We start from the raw sequence: 13522 nt of genomic DNA on the forward strand, positions 1-13522 counted from the left end.
AGTCTATGAAGCAATCAATTGCTCTCTTAGGTGGCATTCCAAGGATATCGTCCGGAAATACATGCAGAAATTCATTCACCACCTCTATATCTTCTGGCTTAGAAACCTGTAATTAGGGTACCAATGTCCATAATAGTCCCTATATTTATAATAATTTAGGATGTCCCCAGGTAGGTAGAAATCATCAAATTTATCTTTGACGGCATAATATGGGGGCTCCTCAGGCAAACAACAAACAATCATGGCTGAAATACGATCAGGGCTATCAAAAACCCTGTCCCTTACAACGTTACTCCTGCAATAACAGTAAAAACAAATCTTTTGAACATAATCGTAAGGATGTTCATTAGGTTTCTTTTGGAGTGATCCTAATTTGGTGAATCTGTTAGTTAGGTTCGGCATCCTGTAAAGAAAAGATTTAGAAAAGAACTCCCTTTCCCAAAAACAAAATAATACAGTTCTTGCATGAAATAGGTTTAATGTTCAATCAAACAATTTCCTTATTACTATACACATAAATACATATCCTCAAGCAATACATTCATGATTAAACATTCATAACCTAAATATTAATGCATATAAGAATATGATTATTTCTAACTTATATGCTCAATTTCTTTCCTACCCATTCTCACCAACATGCTTTTAAAACTGTAAACACATAATACTTTACCTTAATCATATCCCTGCTTTCCTGCAAAATGAACAAACTAAAAAATATTTTTGACTCAATTTTAATTTAATTTTCAAAATTAAATAACAAAGAAGACCAAAATTTTCGGCCCTCCCTCCTAAAAAAAAAAAAAGAAATTTCGAACCATCTTTAAAATTAAAAAAAAAAAAATTGGTCCTTATTTTTAAAAAAATTCGAACCTCATTAAACTAAAAAAAAATTCAGTTTTAAAATTTAATCAATAAATATTTTATCCTCCCAAAATAAAATAAATAGAATAAAAATAATTCTCTAAACATTTAAAAAAAAAAAGTACTTGGCCAAGTTAAAAATTAAACCACTTTAAAACACGTTTTTGACTTTAGTGGTATTAAAATCTCAACCAGGCTCTGATACCACTTTGTAACACCCTAGAAATTCCTTTATATTAAAATACATGTTTTTCCCTGTTTACAACTTTAAATAGGAATGTCTAAGACATTACTGCCACCGTGAAAACGGTTAAGGCAATTATCAAAGACACACAGCGGAAGACTAATTTCAAAACCATTCAAACAAGTCAACTTGAAAGGTCAATCAACAAAAGTAAAGTCAAATCAAAGTCAAACGAAGTAAAATAAAATCAACCTACAACTTGGAACCATTATCGGCCCTTATTAATACCAAACCGAACTCAAAACCTTTTCGTTAGTCATGCATAATAACAATGTCATAAATAAATAAAGCAATAAACACATCATATACTTATAGAAACTAGCATGATTCGCTGTTCACATATGCCCATTTATGAATATTCTTCATCACCTGAAAAGATTCTTTCTATTTGTTTCCACTACTCTCCATTAAAAATGGGTCATCATAGGGCCAAGATAAAGACAATGCCAACACACACACAAAACACACAATCAACAAAGCTGAGTACATAAGCGTTATTAACACACTAGCATACAATTCCCTATCAACACACAACTTACCTCGTTGCACCTGTATTTCAAGTATACAACAATCAATAAAAGTTAACTTTGGGTTTTCTCCACTTGAGGCAAAAGTTTGATTTGCCTCAAGTGTTGAATATTTATACCCGTTCTCTAGAAACTCTTCTCCCTAAACTTTGCTCTTTTAATTTTCCTAATCCCTTCCCTAATGAAACTTTACTAAAATGAAACTTTCCTTAAATTAAACCCCAACATAAATAAAATAATTAATTAAATAAACTTTTTCTTTTATAAATATTTCCAAACTTTTTTTAAATAAATAATTAAAATACTTTAAATATAACAATTCAATTTAATTAAATACTTCTCGAAATACTTATTTTAATTAAAATACGTATAAAAATACGAGGTATTACAAAATATCATACACATAGTAGATTATCAACAAAAGCTTTTATTACTTATTTTTGTTAAGTAAATTACCTTGATAATCAATATTTACGTAAGGACATCAATCAATAACTATATAATCTATTGATTGATAACTATTAATTATTATATAAAATATTACCATTATATAATTTAAAATATATTTATATCTAATTAGATTTCATATTAGAAGAAAAGTTTAATAAGAAATAATATGTTATCGGAATGATATGTAACCTATGTATTAATATTATTTTGCATAGTTTTGGATGAAATAATTGAGTGATTTTAACAGTGTGAACAAAGAAAATTTATTCATAAGGTTAGTACATAACTTTAAAATTTTACATTTAGTTAACAGAAAAAATAACACTTTAACAATACCACACCGAAATTTATAAAATAACCATATGCTCAAATGCTTAACTTTGAAGTACATATTTAGCTAATTGGGTTTTTCCTAACTATTTTTCATTTTAGTAAATGTTTCCATAGTTTAATTCACACTAATTTTGACAATTTTTTTTATCACATTGATTAAAATAATTGTAAATTGATAATAACACTGAAAATTATCGTTGATGGCAAGGGACCTAAACTAGTTAAGCACTACTTTTGTGTTTTTATAAAGAGGGTTTAATTACCCATAAGTAGAGAAGATTTTTATTGGCTTTAATATAATTTTCAGACTTATAAAGAAGGTTTAATTACCCGTAAGTATGCTGGAATTTTTTATATAAACACCGTAATTGAGTTTTTATTTTGTGGTTTTGATTACCTACACAAATAAAGAATTTTAAAGGTTTAAGACTTAAATTACAACTTATTAGGAAGGTTTTAAAGTGTTTAAAAGTTGCTAGAAATTTTTGTAATCAAGGGACTAATTGAGTTTATGTATTTGGTATTGTAAGAGACTTTAAGTCGAGTAATTTCTAGCATTACGACTAATTGGAAAGACGGTTTAAGGTACGTATGTGCGTAGGATGTATTAATTATGCGTAGTACAATGTTAGTAGGGGCGGATTATCATAGAGGCTCAATGAAGGCCCATAAAATACAGAATACGATTACTTCATCTATTTAACTAGGAATATCAAATAAATAGGAGTACTATAGCTATCCAATTAGTCAATTCCCAACAATCAATGTCAATCCACTACCCATAAAATCTCTCTCTTTCTTTTACTCTGTAATGACCATCAATTTGATGAATTAAAGTATGTACACTTTTTTCCAAGGGAGCAAAATTAAAACGTTAACACAAACATTAGTACTTTTCCGTTTAATTTTTTTTACTATTACATTAATGGTTTTTTTTTCTCTATATTTTCGCATTATTAAATTTGTAAAAAAACTCTCATATGTTTATTTTATTATATTCTTGTTATAGGCGTAAAATTTTGTAAGCAACTATTGCCCCCCTGTAGGCGTCGTTCAAAAAGCGCCTACGTTAACCATGTTGTGAATATGCTTGGCACTCATAAGAAGTGAGAATTGACATAGATTAGGGACACGATTGGGGACTAAGTAAAGTAGGAAGCCGCCAACAAGTTTTTAAGGAACTTGTAAACCGTTCACAGATTATCCATGATAAAGGGATAACGATTGCCCCGTTAAGGTTACACCCCATTCATAATCCATGAGATTATAAACTCCATATGGTTCGGAATCACAAAAGGAGGATCGGGGATGATGGTACGAAGTGAGTCATGGAGTCACATTCCCCTGTATTGGTCTCTACTCGATTTTCATAGTACATTCGCCCGTATTGGACTCTACTCGATTCTTATAGAGAAAAGTATTCCTGTGATCTCAAAGGCATGCAAACAAATATTCGATTTGCTCCAAAATATTATTATGCTAAATTGGTTGAATATTAATGCACATATAATTGTAAAATATTAGTGATCACTTTAATTAAACAACAAGATTAAAAAGGAACCTAAAGTGATTGTCCAAATTATCATATTAGGCGTGATTTTCAATTACATATTTCCTTTAAACATGTAATATAGTGATCAACAATAACAATAAAATCAACATTAATATTGGAAGCAATTGAACAATAATATCGTTAGTCAAATCAAATTATAATAACCCTAACCATGATACTAGCAATAAGAATAAAAATAAGAGTAATTAAGTGAATAAATTACTCACTTTCCGCGTTTCCTTGCTACATCATGAATAAAATGTTATTAACTTTAATAAGTATATAAATCAAATTGAAATAATTAAATTGAACAAAAAGTAAAGTTTATTTTGTCCAAACCCCCAGTCAATTCTACCTTTCATGCTTTAGTTTAACGATGGAACCTCGGGTCAAGTATGGACTCCTAAGAGTGCTTAAGGGATGAATGAAGAGAGAATAGGGAAGGCTGTATTAGGAAAAAGCATAAGAGAGAAAGAGAGAATGATTTTGGTGTATAAAAGAGGAAGAGAGAATGATTTGGTGCCCCGAAACTGGAGAAATCAGGTTCGTATTTATAGAGAAAAAGAGCAGGGTGAAGTACGGAACCCTAGATGTGAAAAGGTGCCACAAAAAACCTTAATTAAATGCCGTGTCACGGCGTATGTGCCAGGTCACGCGCGACCGTCACGCGGTGTGCATGCCGTGGCGCCGTAGTTTTCTGTTTTCATGCGTTTTTAAAACTATGATAACTTTTGATCCGTAACTTGGAATAAGACATATAATATATCGTTTAAAAGTTGATCAAGTCTTGCAGGGAATAATTTCAAGAATCCCATACTTGAGTCCCACTGTGATCATACACTTAAGTATGGTGACGTCCAAAGGAAAGGAAGTTAGAGTAGAAGTGTAATCCCTGTATTTTATACGTATTTAATAAATTATTATTTCATAAAAAGGGTATTTTAGCAAATTAACTTACTATTTGAATTTGGAGCCAAAAAAATATTTGAATTTTGGCACCAAAAAATATTTTGAAACCTAATTATTGTTTTTAAGATTTTGGATAAGATTTATTATCCATTTATTTTATTTTAAAAACCGAATTATTTATATATTTAAGATATTTTAATTAAAGCAAAAAAACATAAATATATTTTATTAATTAATTCAGAAGTCCGAAAAATCCCAATTATTTAACTAGGCATTTTGGATTTTCTATGCATAGAAAATATGATTTTCTTGGTTATTAATTGGTGAATAATTGGTATTTAATTAATTAATTATTTAATTAATTATTCTATATTATTTACACAATTATTTTTATTCCTTAAAACCGAGCAAAATCTTCCTAAATAAGGGGTTCGAAAATTTGAGCTATGGAAAGCTCAAGATTTTTGGCCCTCTTGTATTATTTTGGGGGAAATTATTTTGGTAAATTGTATTTTGAATTCTCTACCAAAAATCTATTATTTTTCTTAATTCTATTTTCCAATCTTCTTAATATTTGATCACCATATTTTCCTACCTTTTATTTCTTTTGATTATTCCCCAAGTAATCTTTCTTGCCATATTAATTTTTGATGACAACATACCTTCCATATATTTATTGCACACAATCACCTTTTAATATCAAAACTTTCCATATTCGTTTATTCACTTCTCCAAGTAATTCCATAACCCTACTTGCCATAATTCTTCCTACATTTTCCAACCATAATTCATGCTCATACTAGCCAATAAATACCCCTTAATTCATGATCAAACACTCACATCAATTATCATAATTCTCTCTTATTTTCTTCTCTTGTTTCTCTCTCTTTTTCTTCTCCTCCTTGCGCACCACCACCCCCACCGTACACCACCACCAATCCGGCAACCCCCTGTTGCAGCCCAGCTGGCGTTGGCAGCCAAGCAGCCGCCATCTCCTCCTCCTCTTTCTCCTTGGTTTTCAATCTTTTCTTCTTCTCTTTTCTTATTTAATCAATTATAATTATTATGGGGATTTATAAAAATTATTATAACTAGTTTTAATTAAATAAAATCAGATTTTTAATAATGTTTATGAGAAAATAATTTAAAATTTTCATGTACATTTGGTTGGGGGTTTTTAATTTAATTATTGTGATTATTTTCTAACCTTATATTAATTAAGGTTATATTTAATTGAAGGGTGTGTTCGATCAAGGTTCCTGAGTTTTTTGTGTGGTTTTGCTAAGAAAGGACCAAGATACATTTAGGTGGGTGGCTAAATACCTTGAAAGTGATTGGTTTTTAATAACATGTTTTGAATGATTTTATGATGATTGAATTAAATTGACTTGAATTATGATTTATGAAACAAAGTAAGATTTTAATGTGTGTTTTTAATAAATTGATCTTGATATTATGATTTTGTTGAATTAGGGTTTATGAAATAAAAGTATGATAAGTATGATTGTAAATGTTACGATTTCTCAAAATTATATAAATGTTTAAAAATAGTGTTAATATGTATTATTATATTTTCCGTATCGATTTTATATGGGAAAACCATGGCGATTGTAAAAATGATACGACATCCTTAATTATTTCACAAACATACTTGCATATTGTAGCGAATGTACAATCGCTACGAAATAATCGCTACGAAAAGAGATTTTTCTTATAGTGTTCGAGTCTTTCTTGAGTTTGTTTGGAGTTTCGAGTCAAGTTATGATGTGCATGAACAAAAAACTTAAAATGATTTTCGTTTCTTTTTGGCTAAATTTTGGGTCGAAACTTCTTTTAAGGGGGGTAGATCGTAATGCCCCGTATTTTCATACATGTTTTCTTAATTAATTAATTAATTATTATTTCATAAAAAGGGTATTTTAGTAAATTAACTTACTATTTGAATTTTGGAGCCAAAATGATATTTGAATTTTGGCGACAAAAATATTTTGAAACCAAATTATTATTTTATAGATTTTGGATAAGATTTATTATCCATATATTTTATTTTAAAAATCGGATTATTTATATATTTTAGATGTTTTAAATAAAGCAAAAAATGTATATTTTATTAATAATTAAGAAGTCCGAAAATACCAATTATTTAGTTAGGAATTTTGGATTTTGTATGTATAAAAAAAATGTGATTTTCTATGTATAGAAAATCTGATTTTCTTTGTTATTTATGGTGAATAATTGGTAATTAATTAATTAATTATTTTATATTGTTTATAAAATTATTTTTATTCCTTAAACCGAGCAAAAAACTTCCTAAAAATTAAGGGGTCTGAAAATTTGAGCTATGGAAAGCTCAAGATTTTCGGCCCTCTTTTATTATTTTGGGGGAAAATATTTTGGTAAATTATATTTTTAATTATCTCCCAAAAATCTATTATTTTCCTTAATTCTATTTTCCAATCTTCTTCAATATTTGATCACCATATTTTCCTACCTTTTATTTCTTTTGATTATTCCCCAAGTAATCTTCCTTTCCATATTAATTTTCATGACAACATACCTTCCATTTTTTTATTACACACAATAACCTTAATATCAAAACTTTCCATATTCATTTATTCACTTTTCCAAGTAATCTATAACTGTACTTGCCATAATTCTTCTTACATTTTCTTTTCATAATTCGTGCTCATACTAGCTTATAAACACGCCTTAATTCATGATCAAACACTCACATCAATTCGCATAATTCTCTATTATTCTCTTCTCTTTTTTCTCTCTCTTTTTCTTCTCCTCCTTACGCACCACCACCTCCACCGTACACCACCACCACTCTGGCAACCCCCTTCCGCCGCCCAGCCGTCGCCGGCAGCCAAGCAGCCGCCACCTCCTCCTCCTCTTTCACCTTGGTTTTCTATCTTTTCTTCTTCTCTTTTCTTAATTAATCAATTATAATTATTATGGGGGATTTATAAAATTATTATAACTAGTTTTAATTAAATAAAATCATATTTTTTAATAATGTTTATTAGAAAATAATTTAAAAGATTCATGTATATTTAGTTGGGTGTTTTTAATTTAATTGTTGTTATTATTTGTTAACCTTATATTAATTAAGGTTATATTTAATTGAAGGGTGTGTTCGATCAAGGTTCTTGAGTTCTTTTGTGTGGTTTTGCTAAGAAAGGATCAAGGTACGTTCAGGTGGCAAGGTACCTTTGAAAGTGATTAGTTTTAATTACATGTTTTGAATGATTTTATGATGGTTGAATTAAATTGACTTGAATTATGATTTATGAAATAAAGAATGATTTTAATGTGCGTTTTTAATAAGTTAATCTCGATATTATGATTTTATTAAATTAGGGTTTATGAAATAAAAGTATGATTAAAGGATTATTTTTAATAAATTAAAGGTTAATTTTATATCATGTCTTGATTAATTAAATTATTAATCATGTTTTAAAGGTTTGATTTTGAAATCATGTGGAATTCAATAAAAAGGAGTTTGAATTATATTGGAATTATTAAAATGGATTTGTTGAATTATTTAATAATTATTATTAAAGTTTTATAAGCATGTTAGTAATCGCACTATGCGGATTTAGATTATTTGATAAGACTTTGGACTTTTTATGACAAAGTCTTTCCTCAAGAATAGCCTTGTAATATAAGGAGAGTAGCTTGGGGGGTGTGCACACTTGGGTGAGGAATTTGGATATTTAATGGAATTGATTTTTAAAGGAATTGGTTTTATTATTGAATCATTGGAATTGGTTTTGAATCATGGATTGGAATTATTGGTTTAAGTATTGGAATTGGTTAAAAAGCATGTTTGCTACTAAATTAAGTTTATTTATCTTGCACTTATCGTACTTAGCATATTGTGCTAATCTGTATCTCCTATTTGTTTTGGTTTGCCCTCATTACCTTGATAGTAAACAGTGTTGACTTATTTCAGGTGGAGTCAATAATTGAGCATATGGAGTCCCGGGAATGGTTTCACCTACATTAGGAAATGTTGGTCTTTATGTTTTATTTTGAGTACTCATGACAATGGTTATTGTTATGGTTTAATTGAATAAAAGATTATGGAAGTTTCCGTTGCAAAGTATTGGTTTTATTTAGAGAGTTTGGTAGCCTTACGTAATCACGCGGCGGTAATACGCCTAAGTCCATCTCTACAATATAAATATATGTATTTTTCTAGTAATACCATAGAGGGAGATTTGGGGGTGAAAAAAAGAGTCTCAACAAGTTTTAGAAACTTGTAAACCGTTCACAGGGTGAAGGTTACACCCTTTCATGATCAATGAGATCGCTAACACCATAGTGGTCTAGAACCATGACCGGATATTTGGGGATGAAGGTACAAATCAAGCCTAAAATAGATTGAAACTACCCTAAAAATAGGCCTCTACTTTATTTTTCTCATATTCATGTGCGCTTTCTGACTAACATACAATCAATATATTAATCCTAAACCAGTTTTTATCTATGTTGGTTGAATGTTAATGCACAAATAAATCTATTATTAGGGATCACTTGAATTATAACCATATCAGCCTAAACAAGATTATTAATTATCTTATTAAGCGTGATTACAAGTACAAATATCCTTTTAACCTGCAAGAGAGGGCGTGATCAAGCAATAACAATAATAATATATCAAACAACATTATATTGATACAACAAATCATCATCATAATAATAACCTCATCAAAGCATAATATTATCAACATCTTAGGCATGATACTAACAAGATTAATAACAAATCCTAGCATGTCACTAAACAATAAAGATCAAAGTTTTATCCCTAAAATGATACTAACATGATAAAAGAAATAGGAAGCAACCTAAACATGAAACTATAAAGCAATAAAAACATCCTAACAAGATACTAGAAATTAAAACAATCTATACATGCTTTCTAAAGATATAGAGCAATAAAACAACTTAATTTGTTGCCTCATATCTCTTTCTAATAACAAAAGACACACGTTAGTAACTTTAAGAAAAATCTTAAATTAAACAATTAATTTAAATAATTGAAATAGGAATTTGAGATCAAACCCTTAGAAATTATCAACCTTTCACGTCTAGGGCGAAGGCTACTTCGAACTTGGCTATGTATGTCTAGAACTTGTGAATGCGGTATTGTGTTTGTAAATAGGCTAGGCTAGAAAGAAGGAGAAAGAACAAGCTATTGCTTAAGAGAGAGAAGAGAATTAGAATTGTTGATGATTATGAATGATTAAAATGTAGGAGTTTATAGGTACTATGAACCGGAAAATCATGAATCATATTCATAAAACACCTATTCCAAAGAACACATGCATAACACACAAGACATATAATCATACCTTTGAAGCTTGAATTTTACGAAGCTAATTGACTGGAAAATCAGGGAGAGAGAGAGGAGTTTGAGAGAAGCTGGTTTCGTGTTTGCTAATTAGGGCTTCAACTTAGCAGTAAAACTATTTTGTATAATAACCTAGGCACCTAGTCTACTTATAATCATATTATAATTAGACTAGGTTCAGAAGCTCGAAAACTCTCTAAACCCTCTAATAGCCAACCATAATAGAAGATGAGGCCCATCATGGGCCTCGTCCTCTCGTGCTCGATCTAAGCCGTTTGTGTGACCTTATAGGATCTGTCTAAGTGGGCTTTAGCCTATTTTACTAGCCCTAAGATCGTTAGTACCTCTAGCTATGATATAACGACGACCAAATGTATGAACTTAATTATCTCCATAATTTGATCCATTTATATATCTAGCAATTGCACATGATGAAGACGGAAATCCTTCAATCTTCCACTTGTCCGGGACAAGCTAAGTGTGCAATATTCAAATTCCTTAAGTTAATGTGTGTGAATTTAATAATATGATTGCATGACATGTCGTGATCATATTAATCTACAAAGCGTTTCTTAAAATCTGAGTTTGAATTACAAAACCAAATGATTACTGAGTAATGTATTTTAACACGACCACATATTTTCTGAATTCCCCCTCTTCAAGCATCCATGACACATTCCCTAATTTAATGGGTAGACTCAATCCAATCTTGTAGCAACAAAGCTCCCACTCAACTTTTAAAGTAACCAAGAAACATCTTTTATAATCTCCAGTTCTAGGTAGACGTTTGAATGTTCCACAATTAAATCAATCATTGAATAGAATCAATATTCCACTCATGTCAAAGGAATCCACTAATATTTCTGGAAGCTCAATACTTGAACTTCAAAGTAGGTCATTAGTTCGATCATGCATTATTCATACACATCCAAGTGATTGACCGAGCATCACTAAGCCACTATAGCCCATGAAACCACGCTATCCATTCGATCTTACATGCTAGTCGTTTTATTGAAATCATTTATGTCCACTTTAATGATTTTGAACTAGGAACTTAAATAATATATTAATTTTGTTCACCTGTGTGGTTTCATTCACCAGGTCATCAACCTGATGAGCCCATCAATTCATAATTATTTTGGACATTTTATTTAATTTCCACAACCATAATTAAATAAGAGAAATAATAATTTCTTTTTATAAACACAATTCTGCAAATATATGCATTCCTTATGTAATATGTTTTCGCAAAACATACACAATTTATATTAATATAATTTGCTACAATCCAAGACTTTAATATGACTCTCATACTTTAATCTGTGGAAGGGGTTTAATAAATGATATTCTCACTCATAATAAAACTTTGCAGATCACGACATCTCGCTTGTCATTGATCTCATAAACGAGGTGATATCTCATATCTATTTGTTGGATTTGTGATGTGACCCCGGCTCCTTTGTTTTGGAAATGGTATCCTTTTAGTCATAGGATAATTTGATCCAAACTTCCTCCTTAACTACTTAACTGTAGCTTAATACACATATTCTGACATTGAGTATGCAACAATGTTGTGCTTTGAACTCTTCAAGCTTACTGTCCTTCACCATTCAGACACAAAATGTATCTAGAACAACATCTAAAGTAATCTTGCCTATTTGGAAACTTGCATCCGTATAACCTTTTGGCAACTTGTTCACTTTAAACACCATAAACTAGAAACATTCCTTTAGTGCTTCTCAAGTACTCAAGGATTTGCTCTTGGTAACTTTCAGTATGCTTATTCTGAACTTTCTTAAAACCTGCTACAAATGCACAAGTCATATGTAACATCTTGCTTTGTACATATCATGGAACATATAATGGACCCTTTTGCAGAAGCATAAGCCATACAACTCAACTCCACTAGCTTTTAATGGCATTGAGTTTTACTTAGCGTAATACCATGAAACATGGGAAGACATCCTCTCTTAGAGTCTTGCTTCATGAACTTGTCAAGAATCTTATCAACATAAGTCTCTCGATGTTTTCCAATCATTCTTCAAGATTCATTTCGTTGATCTTGATTCCCAATATGCACTCAGTATCTCCTAAGTCTTTCATATGAAAACAACTTCTTAACCATTACTTGACTGATTCAAGCATGATTGACTGATTCAAGCATTGATATGTCATTTCATATGAACTGTATGTCATCCACATACAAGACTGAGAAGACCAATTTCTCCCACTAAACTTCTTGTCTCTACAAGATTCCTTTTCGTTCCGTGAGGGAATCTATAAGGAGGGTGTTCCATCGTAGGGGATCTTTCTCCTTAGATGCCCATGGCCCTTTAAAAGCCTAGGTGTAGGCGTCGCTCGAAGTTCGCCTACGTTAAAGCATGTGTGAATACGCTTGGCACTCTTTGGAAGTGGGAATTGACGTATACGATTAGAGACAAGGAAAGTAGGGAGCCACCAACAAGTTTTTTAAGGAACTTGTAAACCGTTCACGGATCATAAAAAGGCAACCACAATGAGGGATAACGATAGGCAACAACGATTGACCCGTGAAGGTTACACCCCATTCATAATCCATGAGATTACTAACTCCATATGGTTTGGAAGCACGAAAGGAGGATCGGGGATGATGGTACGAAGTGAGTCATGGAGTCACATTCACCCATATTGGCCTCTACTCGATTCTTATAGTGAAAAGTGATTCCTACGATCTCAAAGGCATACAAACAAAGATTCAATTTGCTCCAAACTATTATTAAGCTAAATTGGTTTAATATTAATGCAACACATAATTCTATAATATTGTGATCACTTGATTTAATAATAAGATTAAAAAGGAACCTAAACCGGTTGTCCAAATTATCTTATTAGGCGTGATTTTCAATTACATATTCCCTTTAAACATGCAATATAGTGATCAACAAATATAATAAAAATCAACATTAATACTGGAAGAAATTCAACAATAATAGCGTTAGTCAAATCAAATAATAAACCTAATCATGATACTAGCAACAAGAATAAAAATAAGAGTAATTAAGTGATTAATTACTCACTTTCTGCGTTTCCTTTAAATTGTTACATCATGAATAAACTGTTAGTAACTTCAATTAAAATATAAATCAAATTGAAACAATTAAATTAAATAAAAAGTAGAGTTGATTTAGTCCAAAACCTCAGTTAATTTTACCTTTCACGCCTTGGTTTAAGTATAAAACTTTGGGTATTATATGGACTCCTTGGAGTGCTTAAAGGAAGGAATAATGAAAGAATGGGGAGGCTAG

The sequence above is a fragment of the Chenopodium quinoa genome, unplaced genomic scaffold (assembly GCF_001683475.1).
Source record: "Chenopodium quinoa cultivar QQ74 unplaced genomic scaffold, ASM168347v1, whole genome shotgun sequence".
NCBI lineage: Eukaryota > Viridiplantae > Streptophyta > Magnoliopsida > Caryophyllales > Amaranthaceae > Chenopodium > Chenopodium quinoa.